The sequence below is a fragment of the Pectinophora gossypiella genome, chromosome 22 (assembly GCF_024362695.1).
Source record: "Pectinophora gossypiella chromosome 22, ilPecGoss1.1, whole genome shotgun sequence".
NCBI classification, from domain to species: domain Eukaryota; kingdom Metazoa; phylum Arthropoda; class Insecta; order Lepidoptera; family Gelechiidae; genus Pectinophora; species Pectinophora gossypiella.
In genome coordinates this window covers 4,551,666-4,573,423 of record NC_065425.1, presented here as the reverse complement: position 1 = coordinate 4,573,423, position 21,758 = coordinate 4,551,666, and the positions used below count along the sequence as shown (strand labels likewise).

The 21,758-nt window shown below is 36.6% G+C and overlaps 1 protein-coding gene across 2 annotated transcripts in view; it reads left to right on the top strand.

The window, feature by feature from the left end:
• Window positions 1–21,758, top strand: part of LOC126377057 (5-hydroxytryptamine receptor 1-like) — a 169,914-nt gene that overhangs the window by 126,341 nt on the left and 21,815 nt on the right. The window contains exon 3 of one of the 2 annotated variants that reach the window (XM_050024684.1): window positions 13,721–13,751. The exons of the other annotated variant lie outside the window; for it this stretch is intronic. The gene's annotated coding sequence lies outside the window, so the exon portion shown is untranslated. The remainder of the gene's footprint in view (window positions 1–13,720; window positions 13,752–21,758) is intronic. 2 annotated transcript variants of the gene reach the window in all.

Here is a 21,758-nt window from a genome sequence, read left to right as displayed (position 1 = left end):
GCGGGCGACTTGCCACGTAAGCCGCAGAATGCATGCGTCTATCTAAAAAATAATACGTACCTATTTGTTTCACCCGTTTTAAGCTTTCATCCAATGTGACGTTGATAAACAGTTGGAATTCGTATTAAATATAATCTCGCTTAACACAGGAAGTGTTTTAACAAAGAAGAGAAGATTAAAGCGAATAAAACAGAGATGCTTTTTAGGAATATGATTCTAAATGAAATTACGACGTTGACGCTCCTTTGTTATTTAATATACTTCAATTTGTTACCTGTAATTTAATCATGAAGTATAATGTGTACACTAATGATTCCCGAAATATTTCGTTTTTCGGAACAAAATTGGCGTTTTTTTTTGTTTCCAATTTGAATATATTATTATACTTATTCAAAAACAAAGTTATTTGAGTAATTATTTATTTTTGTGTCAACATTGCCGAAATGCTTTTTCATGTAAAATTTAAGACAATAGACTTGTCAGAGAAATTAATTAATCACATAACATTACATAGCAACACTACTGTATGCCCGGTAGGTAGCCTTATACGAAGACCACGGGTTCGAAATCCGACTCGTGCTCTGTATCACAGAATTCGAATTTGTGAGTTCGAATTCATGTCTGGACCACAGATAATTCCCGTGGTTTCCAGGATCTACACAAGGTTAATGGGAATAGGCCCCGACGTCGGAATAATACTACGTATAGAATGGCAACTCTCCGCTCCGCTCCCCACCAGCTGAGCTAGGTTTACCTCAAATCCCCCCCCCCCTCGAACATAGTTTAGACATGAATCGCATGTTGTCAGACGTCACACACACAGATGCGCGTGTACGATACGAGTAATGTCAACGTGTAGTGCCTGTGTAAAACGAGGTTGTTTGTGTGAAGTGTCCGGGGTATAACTTGGTATACACCACAGCCTACCCCTTCGGAGATACAGGCGTGATGCTGTGTTATATGATTTCTGTCCAATTGACACCAACAATTCGTCTCCCAATCATTGAGTAAATTGAAGTGACCCAGATGTTAGTACTACATACCTTTTCATTAGGTTACATAGTTCTAGCCGAATGGACTTTGCTCTGCATTCTAAAATATCGAATGTCTGCATCCGATTTACATAACTATCTGCCCGAGTAATTCGTGGTAACCTATTATTGGCCCAATGATATAGCTTAAGATTTAATAAATTATTGTTTATTTTGTTTGAAGTTGGTAGCCGAAATAAAATAAGATAAAAATAAATGACAATTTTAATACTTTTACCGTACGGGAATTCACGTACATTTCTGTTTTAAAATAGCTACTTATTCCTCAATATCTCTCTCTCTCTATTTAAGAGCTGCGCTCTTGTCGGTGGAGTAACCGCCATTCCTCTCTTCTTCCCGCCAAAACCTTCACCTCCCGATACGACACGACCTGCACCTTCTCTTTTATTTGTTTCATAAATGTTATCCTAGGTCTACCCCTTCCTCTCTTCCCTTCAATTTTTCCTTCTATAATGTTTGTTATAAATGAATCGTGTTGAATCAGGTGGCCAATCATATTTCCTCTCCAGTTCTCTATAGTCTTCAATATGGTTCTCTTTTCCCTTCTCTTTTCTTCCCTTCCCTCCATCCTTCGCCAACACCACATCTCAAACGCTTCCAACCTCTCTCTGTCTCTCTGTGTCATAGTCCACGTTTCACTTAGTCACGTTTCGTTTATTCCTCAATATACCGTACGTTTATTCGAAATTTAATTAAATTAATAATAAAAAGAATATTTAATTATTTTAATTTATTTTTTTAATTTAATTTATTTTTGTTTTTTTAGTTATTTATTTCTTAATATTCCGTACGTTTATTCGTTATTTATTTATCATATTGTGCGATGCTGCTCTGTTGCGGATGATTGATTTTTTATTTTACATGCTCTTGAAAATTTTAAAGATATTTTTGGTAGCATGAATAAAAAATTTCTCTTTCCGACGATCACACGTATCATAATCACACAAAACCTGAAAAAAAAAAACATTGGAGTATTTTTTTAAATAGAAATAGATGATGAAGAAGGTAATTGTTCCACTGTTGTGATTGGTTGTTACCGTTAGCTACATAGGTGAATGGTAAACTACTGCACGAACAAAATCTTGGAAGGCGTACCAGCCTATCATCTCCCTAGCGTTATCCTATTTTTCACAGAGTCTGCTCACCTAAAATGAAGATTCCACTAGTCCGGTTTTTACAGCATACTTACCAGCATATGGTATAGCTTTCAATTTTATCCTCTTCTACTCCAACAAAAATGTAGCTAGCTATACATTTCATGCCTAACCTACTAACAGCTAATAAGTAACTGATACTCAGACCGATGCGTACCAATATACTTCGCGTGGTAGCCAATATGTAAACACTCGAGAGAATGACGTTCTATTTGCTGTGAGTCTAAGTGCCCCACTAGCTGTCAATAAATAGGGTGTCTTTTATACTGTAGCACAGACCGGATACTCCATACGAAAATCTTGTTCTTACCATGTGCCGTCTAACACGCAGGTAAGTGCGAGATAGACAGACAGTCCACGCGCGCTCCCTTACTCCTTGGCTTACGGCCTTTTCTAAAACGTGCCCAGCTAAATTTCAATTTTTGACAGGATGCTCTAATAATGTTTTTGATAATAAAGATAATGACGTACAACAATAAAAATATGATATCGACAGCAGCAGTATTTCGCGTAATAACCATTTAAGCCAAAAGAGTCTGCCAGAGTTCCGACTTTTCTCTTCCTGAAGAAGCCGTTACTAATGTCACAATAATATCTTTCTGGCAAGACAAATGGAGAGCGTAAAGTCCAAGACAAATCTACAGTGAGTGCAATCCGAAAATAAAATTTATATATTTTTAAATAAAATTTTGAGTTAAATAAAATAAATTATAAAGTTAAAACCGAAGATAGAATAGTAACTATATTTCTAAAGAACAAGTTATTATTTTGAAAACTTGTTTGAATTTAAATTGATGGTTCTGTTTTGTTAATTCTTTTATCAACTTAAATAAAGTTTTAGTTCGTTTATTGTCTGCAATAAATTGGGTGAAGTTATCGTTAATTTTGCATGTAATAGAATAACGTAATGCAATTGGGTAGTTAGGAGAATTACAATTGACAAAGAAATGCGTTTAACATAACTTAAAGAATACGTTGGCGCTGATAGAACATCGGTATTTTTATTAAAATAATAATACGTAAAAAAAACACCTAAGAATTATTTTTAACAACAAATAATATTCCACAGGAAATTCAATACAAAATAAAATCATTTCTCATAAGCCGTATGATTGCTAAGGAATGTAAATAAGGTACGTTTCTTTTTTCTTTGACTGTGTCGAGAAAACAACTGTAACAAATTGCATTGTATAAAGAACTTTACAAATCAAAAAATACTAAATAATATCTTATTCAATCTAATCTTATCTTATAAAATGTGTGATTTGGGTTGTGACATATAAAGTACGGAATTTTGTTGGTGTCTTCTCCAAAAAAATACCCAACTGACAAATTTCGTTTTTGAAACTTTTTGAGTTGTTACCGTATTTGATATGTAACATATCATTTTGAAACTGCAAGGTATGCAAATTAACAGATCTCTCGTTCCCTACACGGAGGATACGAAATAGGATATTCGAGCTGGAATACAAAAAGAGAACAAAGGAAATTGAATGCAAACAACAACGCGCAGCGACCAATTTAGCATGCGCCGTGTTGCTGTACGTCCGTTGTTGACAGCTGTGTCATTGACAGCGATATAGCGACAAGCGGTGAACACGTAACATAAGAAATCACGAATGAACAGGTCAAGACACGAATAACGTACACTCACTCCTCGCCAGCTATGTTTAAGTCCCATGTAATAACCACATACAGTCATGAGCAATATAATGTACCCACTTTAGGACTCTGTCGCACTAACTTATTTGACATTTAGTGAGACTTACAGTTCAATTTGTCAAAAAAGTTAATGTGACACGGTACCAAAGTGTATACATATTAATGCTCGTGACCGTACATTGTCATTGCCAAGGAACAAATCCTGGAAACCACTACGTGTCGTGACATCATTTGTCAATGATCCAAACATGAAACTCATGAAGTCGAATAAATAATGATCAAAAATAAATGTGTTTAATTTTAGAGTTTTGTAAATCGAATGCGAGAAAGGACCCCTATAAAATCACTATTAGGTACGTTGTTCGTATGTCTACCTATCTTCTGGTTATTGAGAAACTGACCTTTCTTCTTACAACAACAGCTATATAGTAATATTGATAAGGTTATTGATTAACTTTTAAGTTTTTTATTAAGTCAATGTTACTATGACTTAATACACGACGACGACGAGAATTGAGCCGAGGTTCGCGGCGAACTGGGCACCCTCAAGCCTGTTGTCTTAAATTTTAAAAGGACTCTCCCTTAGCGCTCCCTATTTGTCTGGCTAAGTAATTAATGCCACCTGCGGCACTCTACAATATGTCACGTAAAAAAACACATGTAAATTGTATCTACTACCACGCAAATAAATGTATATTTTAGGGTATAAATCTTAATGAAATATAATCTCTAATTTTTTTTTAGGGTATTCTATTCTTAGTTCGCTAGCAGTCGTACTGAACCCACACTTTATAAGCTTACGTTCGTTTGTTCGTTACACGGAAACACATCGGATAGGAATTGACAATGCAGTTGTTATCTGGTTCTCGTTTCTATAAACTCTCATTTCGAGATAAAATTACTCGAAAATGTATCTTATTTTCCAAGACGAAATAAGTATATTGACTGGAAAAAGAAAGTATAGTTCGATGAAGTAGGTAAGTAGAAAAATGATTGTCGAAAGTTTATGAGGGTATTTTATTGAATTGAACTGAATTTCAGTCATGTTACATTGTATTGTAACACTCAGAGGGGGTGAGGTAAATCTAGCTCAGCGCCCGATACGAATTGGTGCGGGGCGGAGTATTATTCTTTCGTATCAAAACCGGCAAGTTGTTTTCCAATCATTTGGAGGTCACGCTTTTATCGGTGTAGCATTCTCCATGCTACTTTTCTAGGGAAAAATGGAGCAGTGGTTTCCCTCTTGTCTTCCGCCCCGCAGTACTCTGTGTGACGCGAGTGGGATGGCGTCCGGAGTAGTCTATTTCAGACTCGTACTAGGACTCCTGTCCTCCGCCTCTGAATAGTACTGACACCTACCTAACCAACTGACCTATATAACGTAGCATAACTGTTAAGAGGAGGACAGAGATATAGTACATTTCCTAGTGCAAAAGAGACAGAGAACATGCCAATTTGATCATGCTTAGGGTTTAGACGCAGCCTCAGCGGCCTCCGTGGTCCAGTATTTGAGCGCTGGGCTCACGATCCGGAGGTCCCGGGTTCGAATCCCGGCGGGGGCATATCACAAAAATCACTTTGTGATCCCTAGTTTGGTTAGGACTTTACAGGCTGATCACCTGATTGTCCAAAAAGTGAGATGTTCCGTGCTTCGGAAGGCACGTTAAGCCGTTGGTCCCGGTTACTTCTTACTGTTGTAAGTAAGTAGTCGTTACATGAGCCATGTCAGGGCCCTTTGGCGGCTCAATAATAACCCTGATACCAGGGTTGATGAGGTTGGGAATTCACCTCACAACCCACACAATAGAAGAAGACGCAGCCTATTACATTACGTATACTGTTCGTACCGTATTTCAAATTTCGTACTTACGCTCCGGTGTGATTGAGGTCTGTATTTATTAGCCGAGCCAATGTCCGTCTATCCCCATATTGGACACGTCCGATAGCCTATTACATCTTCCCGATTACCTAATCGTTGTAAGTACATGTTATTGATGTGCGAAAACACATATTAACAGTAAATCTATTGACACTTTCATTAGGGAAGTGTATTGAGCGCCATTTTGGCTGCCTTGTTTCTTGTTATAGATATTACACCGAGTAACTTTGCCTGAGTTATTAATTTACATTAGTTGCAATCGACTATTATACAGATGTTAGTGACATCGTAAAGAATACTGAGGGGGATGATTCAGACCATGATTCTGAGTTAATATCAAGTGGAACTTTGTGTCTCCTCAACCCTGGTGTCAGGGTTATTACTGAGCCGCCAAATGCCCCTGACATGGCTCATTTAACGACTACATACATACATCAGTAAGTAATTATCGGGAGCAACAGCTTAAGCCTTTCGAAGCACGAATCATCAGGTGATCGACCTGTCACCTGATGACCAAACCTACCTCCCTTTTACGTACTAACCTACCTTTTTGTAATTTAAGTTAAACAACTGATTGCTGACCGATGTTTAAAGTGCATTGAGACAAACCCATGTCGGGTTCAGCCATACTCCTTAGCGTTTAAGGTATTATGTTCATGTTAAAAAAAAGAAATATAAAAATAACTGAAGCCTCTCGATAGGGGAGTATCTGTGGCTAACTTCGAAAAATTTATTCGTAGATTGCACCTCTTTTATTTATTCACAAAGACTAACATGGGAACGAATAAGCACTATAGAAAGCTTCTTTATCTTAAAAAATAATTCAAGATACTATTAACCAAGGGTCTATCTACTCAGCCTGTATCCACCCACTGCTGGGTATAGGCCTCCTCTCTTTCACGCCATCCTTTCCGGTCCTGTGCAAGTCTCATCCATTGCTTTCCGGCGTACCTCACAATGTCATCGGACCACCGGGCTGGTGGTCTGCCTCGATATCGCATACCATCCCTTAGCCACCATTCAGCAACAGCCTTAGTCTATCTGACCAAGGGTATTTCACCCAAATAATTTCTCGCTGGTTAACCAACTACGGTTTCATAGTGAGATAATTTATGCTTCGATAATATATTTCTCGGTAAAGCACAATTAATTAATCAAATTACAGGAACTTAGCTCGACATTACTACGTCATTATGCTTGTTTAATTATGTATATTATTAGCCTTGAATGTAAACCTTGCATGTAGCATGTTGTCAAGAAATTGTACGAATGGTTTTAATTCAACGAAACAAACCTACTCGTTAGTTGAATGGAAATCGTTTGCCATACATTGTTGAAAGTAAAATCGGCTACCTCTGAAGATAACATACGAATATGTACCTACATTTTTGTTACATTTCAATATAATTCCTACTTATCACTACATAGTATAAAACAAAGTCGCTTTTTCTGTCTCTATATTATTATCCCTATGTACGCTTAAATCTTTAAAACTACGCAACGGATTTTGATGCGGTTTTTTAATAGATAGAGTGATTCAAGAGGAAGGTTCATATGTATAATAACATCCATTAAATAGTGGAGAAATACTGTTATTTTTGAGGTTTTTAATGTGTTGTCGTAAATAATTTCATTTTTTCCTCAGCATTGCACCCGAGCGAAGCCGGGTCGCTAGTAATATTATAAATGTGAAAGTAACTGTCCTGCCTGTTACGCTTTCATACATTCATACATAAACTCACGCCTTCTTCCCGGCGGGTACGCTTTCATATCAATACTATTCAACTGATTTTGAAATTGTCACAGAGATATATTAGACCGAGGTTAAAATAGACTCATAAAGTATTTACTTATACTTAATTGAGGGGAGGTTTGGGCCTAGTAGTGGGCTGCATATAGCCTGTTTTTTTTACTTATAAAGTACTATCTTTCCGTACCGTTAACCCTTTCAATGGCAAATAACAAGTTTTAGGTGTTGTTAATAGCGTTTCTTTTCCCATTTTCTCCTTTTCTTTTTCGCTTCTAAATATATCTCCTTGCCTTCAACTAGGTACATATTTTAATAGATGACAAAACCATTCGGGTCGTTTACGAGAATAGGACCAAATATTCTAGTCGCTTCTTTATTTATTCTGAGCCATTGTTAGAGGCGACAGGTGACAAGCGACATCGGTTGTGGAAATAAAAATACAGAAAATATACGCTTTTTTAAAATTGCACCCGCTGTGAAACATCTGCTGTAAAATTGAGGCAAGTTCTATACTATATTCGTTTAAAACTGGTTTAAAGAAGTAGTCAAAGTAATAATTCATAGTGTATGTTTAATGAAATGAAATTGTCATAGGGAACTTATTGAAAATCAATATTATAATTTAGTTGAATTATTTTTGTTCTACTTTTGATTGTGGTGCTATACATACAAAATAAACCGAAGATAATTGATAAAATATATGCAACGCAGGCACTAATGTTTATAAAATAAAAGAAAAATTGTATAATTATAAAAAAAAATAAGTTTTAATTCAGGTTTGAATATGTGTTTATTGTAACGCTGTTCCGAAGTATTTATCTTCGCGTCATCTAGCAAAACTTACTTGTTAAGTGCATGTATTTTAATTTAAATGCTCCGTCTATTTCCACGCCTCGAACTTGGCTAGATCATAGCAGTGTGCTCCAACAAGGGCACAGCGTCAAGCCGGTTCGATAGTTGATAGCTTTTATTGTCATTTATATTTCACAGTGGGCTTGCCTGGTATAGCTGCAGTTTACGGATTATTTAGATAATAGTTAGCTTTCTGTCCCCGATTTCGGTTATCGCGTGCGTCATGTTATGTCTATACCCTTTTCATCCCCTTAGCGGGTGATTTCCGACATAAACTGTCCTATGTTCTTCCCTTGTTCAAAAACTATCTCCACACATTTTATCTACGTCGGTTCAGCAGTTTAAGCGTGAAAAGGTACTTAACAAACATATGTAGTTCCTTCCAAATAATATATATTATAATATAATGAAATATTAATGAAGAAATAATATAATATTTATGTGTGTGGATTATGTGATATCGAAAAAAGAGGGTTTAATGTTTGTAAAACTACAGAATACAAATAACTACCCTTGGAACAAGTGTGATGCATAAATGGACCTGTATAACGAGCCATCAACAAATCAATAGGTGTCCACATACACTTTTAAAACAAAGAGTAAGCTACTCGTAAATGTTCGTGACATCTGACACCCGCTGCAAACCAGGCTAGACAAAGCTTTGCACCACAACAAAAAGTGAGCTGAAATTCAGCTTTGCAACTATTTTTCAGTGGGTACTCCGTTTTTAGGTTTTACACCACTGCCCTGACTGTACGGGTAGCGACAAGGCGCGTACTTAATATCTCGCCTGTTGGCCAGTTTACACTTTTTATATTTTTTGTAGTCTACTCGCCCGAATGTTTGCATGAGATTGGGTCAGTTTACATCGAACGAAGATTTAAGGAGTAATTTGGTCCTTTACCGTATGAAAAAAAAACACTAACTTTATCACCAAATTTTACCTTGTCACCTAAACCAACCATCCCAAATCACAATTGGGGTAGTCAAAGCGACATTTGTCGCTTGATGAATCAAGCACCCACACCTCACCGAGCATTCTGTTAGACCAACCTGATAGTAGATGAGCTGTAGCGCCTTTGTTTTGGAAGTTAATAAAATAACTTTTTATTTTTGTGCTCTTCTTCTTTTTCTATCGTGTGGGTTGTGAGGTAGAGTACCAACCTCATCAACCCTGGTTTCAGGGTTACTATTGAGCCGCCAAAGACCCCTGACATGGCTCATGTAACGACTACTTACTTACATCAGTAAGTAGTAACCGGGATCAACGGCTTAACGTGCCTTCCGAAGCACGGATCATCTTATTTTTTGGGACAATCTATTTTTGTGTTATAAACCTTTTTTTAAATTAATATGGCTAAATTCTGTAAGGTTTTCAGTTTCAATTCGTTTTAATATCTGGCGTGGATGCAACAGATTCCAGCCTGCATTGCACAAGCCTTGTTTGCTTTGACGTCAATCGAGAATATTTTAACTATCCTTTCATAAATACTTTTTGTCAATTAACGCCATAGCGGAATTGAATTTGCTTTTTTCATTTTTTTTTATAGTTTCACTGTGATGCGCTTGCAATGTGTGTTATCGAGTATCAAAAGGACTTCTTTGAAGTTTGATTTTTTTTTACTGAATTTCAATTGACATTGGTGTATTAAACATATTACAGCGCACTGCTCAAAATCGTGAGTCAGATTCGTTGAGCCTACTGGCTCAACCTGTTAAGCCAGCCATGACTTTTAAAGCCACGGTTTTACTATCATGTCAATTACGGCTTAACTACCTTTGAAATGACAGGGTCTATAGTCCAGTATAGTACAGTGTCAACACATTTTATATTCGTACTGTAATACTGGTATTGGAATCAAAGATATAGAGTCGCTTTAAAATTTTATTCAGGGTATTAGTGACTAGTATAAATAAATCTTCATTCTAATCGTAGGCACTTTATAGACTGGGTATGGCATATTACACGTGTGATAGTGATCATCTAGTGGACTCTCTACATCCGACCCCAAGATGTGAATCGTAGGGCTGGGCGATCACTGACATTCACAATGTACAAACACTCTCTGTCACACACACACATACACGCACACGCATACGCATACGCACACGCACACGCACACGAACACGGACACGCACACGCACACGCACACGAACACGCACACGCACACAAACACGCTCACGCACACATACACGCACTCGCACTCGCACACGCACACGCACACGCACACGCCCACGAACACGCACACGAACACGCACAGGCACGCACACACAAGCATTTCTCCTTTTCATCCACCTTAACGTAAGGACTCTTCATCACCACAATTACTTTACTACTTTTTATTTTGTTGTTATTTTTATTTTTTGTTTTTTTTTTTTGTTGAATCTCACACATACATAGCTTAAGACCATTTATATTTACCTACAAACTTGTAATATTTTTAGTAAGACCTAAGGGAAGTAGCGGGACATTCCCAACTCAAGTATCCTCATTACTTACTGGGAAGTCCTATCCACGAACAACTGTTAAGTATGTACTTTCAGAAATAAATGACTTTTTATTTTATTTATTTTATTATAGTGACGTCGTAGCGAGTACTGAGTGAATGATTCATGATTCTGAGTTAATATCAAATGGAATTTACTGTCGGAAATTTAAACATAAACCGTCAAACTGCTGGCCACAAGCCTCCCCCTAATCAACAGAAAACCAATAACTAGTAATAATAAATAACCAAACAATAAAAAAAAGAACAAAAATGAAAAAACAAATTCATAGGAAACCAATTAAAAGTAACATTCCACGCTGATAGTTACCTCAAGGTAACTATCGGCATGTCAATGTTTACTTTTTTAATTATTTTTTTAAAATTTTGACGTGACTTTTTATAAATTTGCCGAAGATGGCATTAACTACGTGTTTGCCTTGATAGACGTATTATACTAAACTAATTTTTAATTATTGCTGTCATTTCGTGTTTTGGAATTCTATAGTCTCAGCTTACCCCGGTGGGAAATAGGCGTGAGTTTATGTATCTATGTCGTGTTTAGAAGTGTATAAGTTTTGGTAAATATATATAATATGAATTCTGATGAAAAAATTGAATACGATTATACTAAAAAGAAAATAATAATGACATTATCTACTTCATTTTTCACGTACTGATTATACTAAAAAGAAAATAATAATGACATAATCTACTTCATTTTTCAGGTACTGATTATACTAAAAAGAAAATAATAATGACATTATCTACTTCATTTTTCACGTACTGATTATACTAAAAAGAAAATAATAATGACATTATCTACTTCATTTTTCACGTAATGATTATACTAAAAAGAAAATAATAATGACATTATCTACTTCATTTTTCACGTACTGATTATACTAAAAAGAAAATAATAATGACATTATCTACTTCATTTTTCACGTACTGATTATACTAAAAAGAAAATAATAATGACATTATCTACTTCATTTTTTACGTACTGATTATACTAAAAAGAAAATAATAATGACATTATCTACTTCATTTTTCACATACTGATTCTCTAGCTATTGAACCACAAAGTGCGCTATGTATGCGCTGTCGGTACAACTTGCCCACGTTTGCGGCTAAGCCCCCATCTGTGGGTAAGCCTCGACGAGATTACATCGCCGGATTTCAACTACAAGTCACCATTTGTAAACTTTTATAACTGGAATAAAAATAAAAGTAAGGAAAGTTGTTCTGCTTGATTAAAAGTGTATGTACACTTTGTGTAAAATAGCGCGTAGCACCACAGATACGTGTGTATATGTTCATAAGGTTTTACTTTGATAATATTTAAGTACTTATCACGTATATACATAACACATAAATGCCTATATACGTCCCATTGCTGGGCACATGCCTCCCCTCAATCAACCGGAGGGGGTATGGATCATATTCCACCACGCTGCTCCACTGCGGGTTGGTGGAGGTGTTTTATGGCTAATAGTCGGGACCAACGGCTTAACGTGCCCTTCGAAGCACGGAATCATCTTACTTTTTCGGACAATCAGGTGATTCAAGCCTGAACAGTCCTTACTAAACAAAGGACAGTCTCACAAAGTGATTTCGACCATGCTCCCATCGGGAATCGAACCCGGACCTCCAGATCGTGAGCATAACGCTCCAACCACTAGACCATGGAGGCTGTTTATATATTTCAGTTTATATATATTTACGCAAAACATCCTTCATATTCCTACAAAGTAATCATTGTTATCCCGTTATCACAGGGTCCGCTTAACTAACCTGAAGATTTGACAGGTCCGGTCTTTTACAGAAGCGACTGCCTGTCTGACCTTCCAACCTGCGAAGGGAAAACCAGCCCAAACAGGTTAGGTCACATTCCTCCGAAAATGAATTTATCGGGAATGTGGGTTTCCTCACGATGTTTTCCTTCACCGCTGAGCACGTGATAATCATTTATGATCCAAACATGAATTGTGAGTGAGTAACCATTACATGACCCATGTCAGGGGCCTTTGTCGGGTCAATCATAACCCTGACACCAGGGTTGATGAGGCTGGTATTCCACCTCGCAACCCACACGATGAGAAGAAGGACATGAATTCGAAAACAAATTCGACAATCATTGGTTTAGGGCTGTGCTGGATTTCAACCTGCGGCCTCAAAGCGTTCTACTAACTGGGCTACCGAGGCTTTACTCCTACAAAGTATTGCCGTGTGTAAAAAGGGAAAGCGTGTATAAGAGAAGTTCAGTTCAAAAGCTATCACCCTCCATCATCTGCACCCACAGCGGGACTAGAGTATTTATGCATTATTTACATTCACAGCAATGACTCCCTTCCGTGTGACATAGTGAATTATTTAACGTTTTCAAGTGACGCGCGAAGGACCCATTTACCTCGCGCCAGGAAGTTATTTCGTGTACTAATTTCAGCAAACTTCTTGCCATGATATAGAAAATTACATTGTAAACATTATGTTGCTTTTGAATAATAAAAAAAAAATGTAAAATGAAACGAATACACCAACACCGGACTTGCACCAATGAGATATAAAGGTAATTGTTTCTTAAGTGCATTTTTCGCTAACACAGTTAGCACTACCATTGTGTATGGCCCACGCGCTGAAATGTATATATGAACCATTTAAATAACTAACATAGGTTAAGTATCGGAAATTACTAACTATTTTATGTTAATTTCTCTCTCCTTATTTAAGAGCTGCGCTCTTGTCGGTGGAGTAATCGCCATTACTCTCTTCTTCCCGCCAAATCCGCTTTTGTTTTCGTCCATAAAATAAAATAAATAATAATAATAATTAATATCAGTGTAAAACTAGAAGGAAATAAATATATCTTTTTTTAATTTCAGGTACCTACCTCGTGAAAGGACAGCAGAAATGGTATGTTAGATATTTCAAAAAGTTTTATTTACTATTTATCAAGTACAAAATATCTATTTATTTATTAATCAATTTTACGGTGAACTAGAAGCGAATAAAAATAAAATATAATTATGAAAAAAGCAGAAAATAAAATTCAATTAAATTTTATTATGAAAAACATTAAAACTAAAATTGAATTTATACTTCTCTAGATTTCGAAATTAAAATAAGTAGTTTTAATAGTACTTAAGAGGTACGCTACCTTATTAATTATTCAGTAGGCTTAGAAGTAATTGTGAAGGCAGCCGTACTACGCCCCAACTTGTTACCTACATCGGATAATCCCAACTTAGCTAATGTGTACACTTGGTTATGTTCGCGTCTTGTCCCTGCTTTAGGGAATGTGTTTTAGTGAAGGTGTACGTATCAGATTATACATAAACAGGGTGTTAATAACTGTAACGAAGAAAATAGAACGTCTAATTTCTCTCTAAATTTAAGACTGAACTTGTTGTCGGTAGAGCTCTTTTCCAGATTTGTCGATTTTTTGCAAGTTCCTTGACCTCCTTATATTTGAGAAGCCGCTATTCCGCTTTCGTGTTTGAAACGTTTAATTAAGATTTTGAGCAAGCGAATAGTCGCTCGCGGACGTCATCTTGCTACTGTTCGCGTTGTTAGATTTACTTAATAATTTGACATAAATATACTTATATATTTTTTAATTTATGTTCTATACACAAAAAAAACACAATATAGAACTGACAATATTTTTAAAAAAGCACGTGCTTCATATTTTACTTACGGACAATCCCGTGATGAGCTTGCAATGTCTTAACCAATCTAGGGATCTCACGGTGATATTGTGACATTCCCCGCCAGGATTCGAACCTGGGACCTCCGGCTCATGAGCCCAATGCTCAACCACTGGACTACGGAGGCCGTTATTACGACTGCCACAGTGATATACGCATGGTTACATCTAGTAACGACTCCGTTCAAACTGAATATTTCAACGTACAGACAGAATGTAAATCCGTACTACATATCGAAGTGGGGATGACGCTGGCTGAACGAATTCAACAGGAACCTGATTAGCAATTTCAATGGACAGGGTTATAACGGTTGTTGAAAGAAAGAAGGATTTCTGTTACACCGTTAACTTATAATAAAAATTGAATAACATTCTGACTAAGAATCTCTCTAACGGCCTCTGTGGTTCAGTGGTTGAGCATTTTAGTAGTATAGTATAGTATTTTAGTAGTTTTAGTAGTAGTAGCATTGTAGTAGTAGTTCACAATCCGGAGGTCTCGGGTTCGAATCTCGGTGGGGACATATCACAAAAATCATCTTTGTGATCCCCAGTTTGATTAGGACATTACAGGCTGACAACCTGATTGTCTGAAAATAAGATGATCCGTGCTTCGGAGTGCACGTTAAGTCGGTGGTCCCGGTTACTACTTACTGAGTACTTGTTACATGAGCCATGTCTGGGGCCTTTGGGGGCTCAATAATAACCCTGACACCAGGGTTGATGAGGTTGATAATTCACCTCACAACCCACACGACAGAAGACTTAGAATGTCTTACAAATTCTTACTCGCACCAAATTTCAATTCAAGACAATATTACATACGTACGGATCAAATTGACAACTTCCTTCTTTTTTTGAAATCTGTTAAAAACAAACACGATATCAAAATGTATTTTTTTCTGTTTCTGCAAATAGATTCCACCTTGTAAAGAAAAAAACATGTACTTCAGAAAAGAGATCAAGAATGTAACACATTTATTTCCTTTTTGCATTGTCAGACGTGGCGCATTGAAAGGAAATACTGAATAGGACTAGTCTACGGTGTAAATCCAGGATTTTTATCAGTGACTTTGACTTCAAAAGAATGGAAGCAATTCCACTCTCAATTCAAAGATTATTTTCACTTCAAACAGCGCTGTGGATGGGAACGAAATCGCTACCGTTCGATATTTGTTTTAGCTTTACTGAAACTTGGAACACTTGCGCTGTTAGGAGTAGCTAGTGAGAATAGTAAATTCCGTCAGTTTGAACTGCTGGAACAATGAATATGAACTGAAAGTTTAGGAATATTACTAAGAACAGAACCAACAGAACAGAAAAATATATCGATATTCAATAAAGACACCTAAATAAAGTTACTGACAAACATTTGATTGTCTTTATTCCTTCTTCCACCGACCCCGCCGGCGTGGTCGACGATTTCCCTCAATCAGCGCTTGTCGCTATCAAATATTCTTCAAATATTTTTCCTCTTAGATGACGCCCTGAGCCGAGGTTCGTGCCCAACTGGCCTGTTGTCTTAAACCTTGTACCGGGTAAGAGCATTCAGCGCTCCCCATTTGTCCGGCCAAGTAGTTAATGCCATCTGCGGCAAATCTACAATAAGTCACGTCAAAAAAAAACAGAAAACCTTCTCTGTGTCTGAGTTGTAACATCAATAACCGACCTCGTTAGCTCTGGTGTCAAGTTTACTTATCGACCCACCAAAGGCTCCTGACTTGGCTTATGCAATGGTTATTATACAATTATATTATTTATATAAAAAAGGTAATTATAATGTTAGTGATAATTTAGAAGATATGAATGCCTAGAAACTAATATTAGGCATCCAAATTACTAAATTGCCCCTGTGCCAAGGTTTTTCTTGCAGCTTCTCTTCCCCGGCTATACAGGTTGTGAGAAGCTGCAGTAGTTTTAGGCGGATGAGACGTTCCTTATGTAGAAAATGGCGATTCAAAGTGTAACCATGTTACCTACTGAACTGGTTTAAGGTTGTTACTAAACTTCCAATGTCACCAGTTATCCAACAATACGACTGTATGACATCAGTCACCGTAAACCAGCCAGTCATATACTTTATTGGGGTATAAAATCGAATGGCATTCGGTATGAGAACCAATATGGGAATGACATGAGTTGATGATTCGACCTTATTACTGAAGATCTATCTGGCATCATACTGAGCGTGGAGTATTGATAAGTAGCAGAGGCTACCTATTGCATTATTTTTTCAATTTTTCTAACCCAATATTTGGGTTCTTTACTCGTTTCGAACCGAAACCGGTTCGGACCGCAGTGCGAAGCGACTAAGAGTTCTTTTTGAGTGAGTTCTTTTCGCATCGCAGTGTAAATTGCCGAAGAACTTTGTTGTAATAGTTCCACTAAGGGATTGTGTAAATTAGAACTGATTGAAACAAATAAAGACTCCACTATTTTTCGACTACTGCTAAGCAAAGATCCTCCTCTTTCATTTTTTCACTTTTCATGGTATTCACGAATCGAGTTTTCGGCATTTGAGGAAAAGAATCTAAATAAGTAATAAGTTATCTTATGCGTAATTAAGCTGTAGCAAAATAAACTTAGCGATCAAAATAATATGCTCAAGGTTTCCTTATAATATTCCGAGACAATATAGTTATTAAAAAAAACCCACCTTTTATAAAATGCTTTGCGCAAAACTTCAACTTTCTACTAATACTTAGATACATACTTGTTTTTTTTTTATTATTAAAAAAGCTTTGACTGTCTTACAATTCTTAAAAGTCATAGTTACATTATTATTATCACAAGATAATTATACTAAATCTATTTTCTTGTAATTTCTCCTCAGCCATAAAACATTGTACGAGGTAGATTCAAATAATTTAAAATTTGTCTTCTACAAGTTTTCCATGATAATTATTGTGGAATAAATTATTTTGATTCTGATTTTATTTTGCAATAGAAAACCCCTAGGCAGTGATTCAAACAACTGGTTCCAACCAATATTGAATGCCAATAATATATTTATAGAACCGACCACAACTGACATAGGACCCAATACCATGAATATTTGGATTTTATGACGAGAAATCTAGACATCAGTTTGCGCAACTGTCACGCAACTGTATAATACGACACGCAATGTAATTTTAGAACTCCGTTCATTTATTCAGGTTATTACGGATTTCCAAAAAATATATAAAGACGAATTCAGCGGTTTAGAGCCCAATTATTATTCGGGATTTGAACCCGTGACCCTATGATACAGAGCCGGAATTGCGCGGGATTTTCTTTGCGTTTCCATACTAAATGCTATTTTTTATTTTAGTTAAATTTGTCAAAGTAATGGATACAGTAGTATGTACTTACCAAGAAAAAGTAGGTAAGTGCCCTCGCTTTGATCGTCTTGGCGGGGGCACTCCCGTGCCCCCATATACACTAACACACTAATAAATTAAATTATCTCATTTTGAGAACAAATAGGTATATACATACATAAACTCACGCGTATTTCCTACCGGTGTAAGCAGAGACTATGGAATTCATGACACACTTCTCTTACTTCTTCTACATTCATCAATTGTTTTATACACGCACGCCGGTTCAGAGTAGATCGTACTTTTCTAAGGACATCTCCAATTTGGTCAATGTACGTCCTTCTAGGTCTTCCTCTGCCAGCGGTACCATCAACTTTCGCTTTATATATCGGTTTAATTCTGTTATCCTTCTCTACGTGTCCAAACCAACTTATTAAATAAAATAAGTATATACAATCTTTATTATTATGTTTACCTATATTATGTTTCCGTTACAATATTCTGCATCGATAATAATTATTATCAATATTTTCCTTGTTCGATTTTGTTTTTTATTTCCGAGCACGTCGAGGGGAAACTTTGTAAAACTTTTTCTATTATGGATATTTTGTAACTAAGGAAGTATTGATGCGATGACTTTTGGAGCTCTTCATTCAATGTTGGACTGAAAGCGAATAAAAACGGGTGCAGCAGCTTTTCTTCCCGGTCATGTCGTAATTCCCACTAAGGAATCGTGTTCTTTCTAATATGATTGATCATTTGGGGGATCGACTGATCGCCTGTCACCATACAGTTAGCCGCTTATCAATCTTGCGTCTACGTTTTTGTATCATTTGATTATATTCTGATTGTCCGAAAAAGTAAGAAGATTCCGCGCTTCGGACTTTACGCCGTTGGTCTCAGCTGTTAGCCGTAAAAAACACTACAACCTAAAGTATGCTCCATACGCTCTACCTTTGATTGAGGCGAGGCCTGTACTCAACAGTGAGTCCGATATAGGCTGTTTATGATATGTTATGATGATCTTGTTCTTCTGGAATCCAAGATGGAGCAGAGGAAAGGAGTTTCGACGAGGCCCTACCGCTAATTGAAGCGAAGCCTGTCCCCAGCAGTGGGACATACGTAGGCTGTTTATATTTTACGTCACATTCTTTGAGAAACTTCGGTTGTTTTAGTTGATAGATCGATGTCGAGCTCGCTTGAGGTTGGATTCACACATGCTCTCTATTTGGGCTATGTAACATGTCCCGGGATCTTGAACAATGCTTCTACCGCAATACGGATATATTCTGTACTGCTGATGCATATAGAAGCGGTCACGACTCCACTGCAGAATTTATGGCTTTCCGACGGCCATCTGCATTGGAGATTAGTATTCCACCAGTGTCTGCCTCACCTATCTCTGTATAGCTACGTCTTTTGTACTGCAGGGTATTTGAGTTGACTTATAAGATATCCTACTACGTATAGACGTCGGGATAAGTGTTCATAAAAATACAGAAAATATTGGTACAATAAAAATCCCACAAAACCAAATCCTCGGTTTGTCTGTGGGAGTGGAGTTCGTTTAAAGTTATTATGTTTGAAAATACTTAATAATAAAATAATAAATAATAAAAATATTTATTGTCTCAAAACATACATTCCAACATTTAGCGAAAAATAATACAGAAAAACAATGTTTTTCCAATGTTAAAATATATAAAGGCAGGGTCTCTTATAATCTGTATCATAAGAGTCAGTGTTCGGCCGTCAGGTGGTTCTTAAAAAAACATGATAAAACTTAAAGATAACTTACAGCTAAGAGATCTTTTGCATAAGGTGTTTGAATAAATATTTATTGAATTTATTTATATTGCACTCCTGACGTATGTCGACCGGCAGCATGTTGTACAGATACAGTATTCGTTTGCGAAGTGTTCTGTCACCGAAGTAGTTGGCACCTCGTGGTACGACATACCCGTCGACATCATCCGCTATAGTCTAGCTCAGGTGAACATCACGACTGTATCCCATTGGGTCGTGGTCAGTAATGAGCAATGTAATGTACCCACTTCAGGACTCTGTCGCACTAACATATTTGACATTTAGTGGGAATTACAGTTCAATTTGTGAAAAAAGTTAATGTGACATGGTACCAAAGTGTATAGGTACATATTAATGCTCGTGACCGTACTAGGTTCAAGATAAATTATAAAATTCTGATTAGTAAATAAATACAGATCTAAAATTAACAAAAAACATTTACTTTTTTCTATTTAACTTATTTATAAATTTTAATCAAGCAAAACGTAATAATAAGTCCGACATTTTACACGTTTTTCTACGACGTCATTGTGCTTGTCGATTCGAATTGTAACTATGTTACCTACTGAATAAAGATATTTATGAATTTGAATAAAAAAGTTTTTTTTAGTAAATGTTTGTGAAAAATTAATACATTTTACTTTATTTTGCTTTTCATAGCCTCCAATTCTCCATTTCTAAAATTAATATTCCACGTGTCGACTATAATCCCTATCTTTTGTGCTTCTAAGTTTAAGGTCGAACTCGCCTAAACCTTTTGGTTGAACCTTTGTGTCACGTTATAGAATCATTTTAAGGGTATTTTGTGGTAAAAACCTGTTCTATACCGGCTGATAAAACCCAGTTTATTTTAGTACCACAACTAGTACTTACTAGTATTCTTATCTTCTTCTTATATAGCCTGAGGTTTCCCACTGGGCAATGGCCTCTTCTTCTAGAATACTCTCTCCAGTGCTTCCTCCGGCCAGCCTTCGAGGAGAATGCCGCTTATTGTCTTCCTATTGTCTTTCTATTTCTCTTTTGTTCGTATTTCCTGTTTTTGCAATAAAATATTTGTGTCATGTTATGTTATAGTGTCTAAAGCAATTGAAATGTCTTTGAAAGTTCTAGAAAATTATTTACCGCGACATGAAAGAGTAGTATTTATGTGTGATCCACAGAAAAAGGTTGAAAATGCTCTGTATTACTACAGATTTTATTATCCTCGTGCCTATACGTGGAGATTCCCAACAGCGTATGAGTATGATGACGTGATGTCGCGTACACTTCTCGAATGGTTTTCTAACTATCGATAAATTCCGATGCATTCTGCCGATAACAGCTTCTGAACGCCCTGAGTCTTCGGCGTTCTTCACACAGGTGATATTTTATAGTCATTTGCCGTTTACGGTCGTAATATTGAAGATGAATTTTCACAGAAAAATACTTTTTTTAACAGGGTTGATGAGTAAATAATCCGTGATATTCCTGTTCGGATTTTTATTTTGTTTGACGTGACTTATACATTATTTTAAGTTTACGCGGTTATCATCGGGAGTCTCATATCTCCATTTAAACGCGGTAAGAACCCGTTACTAAGTGTTTTAATTATGACGTGACTTATTTGCCGCAGATGGCATTAACTACATACTTCGCCGGACAAATGAGGAGCGCTGAAGGCTCTCACGAACGCGTCACTTACATTATAGAGTCATTAACTCGAATCTCGGCTCGGATTCAGCCACTGAATTCGACTTTGAGTTCGAATTCATGTTTCAATTGATAGCATGTGGTTTCCAGTTCGTCGTATTTCTATTACATGGGACTTAAACGAGGCTGGCGAGCAGTGGATTATACTGATACACTTCTGCCTACCTTAGGAGATAGATCAACTGTTTTAAGACAGTAGTTAAACAAAAACTTTACAAAAAAGGTTATTTTAAAGTTAGTGATAATTTAGAAGACATGAATGCATGGGATTAACTGTCTGAGAACTGATATTAGGCAGCTAAATTACTCAATTGTAAACCAATATTTTATGTTTATTTTTATTTATTTTTAAAGAACGTCTAGGGCCCTGTGCCGAGGTTTTTCTTGCAGCTTCTTTTCCCCGGCTATACAGGTTGTGAA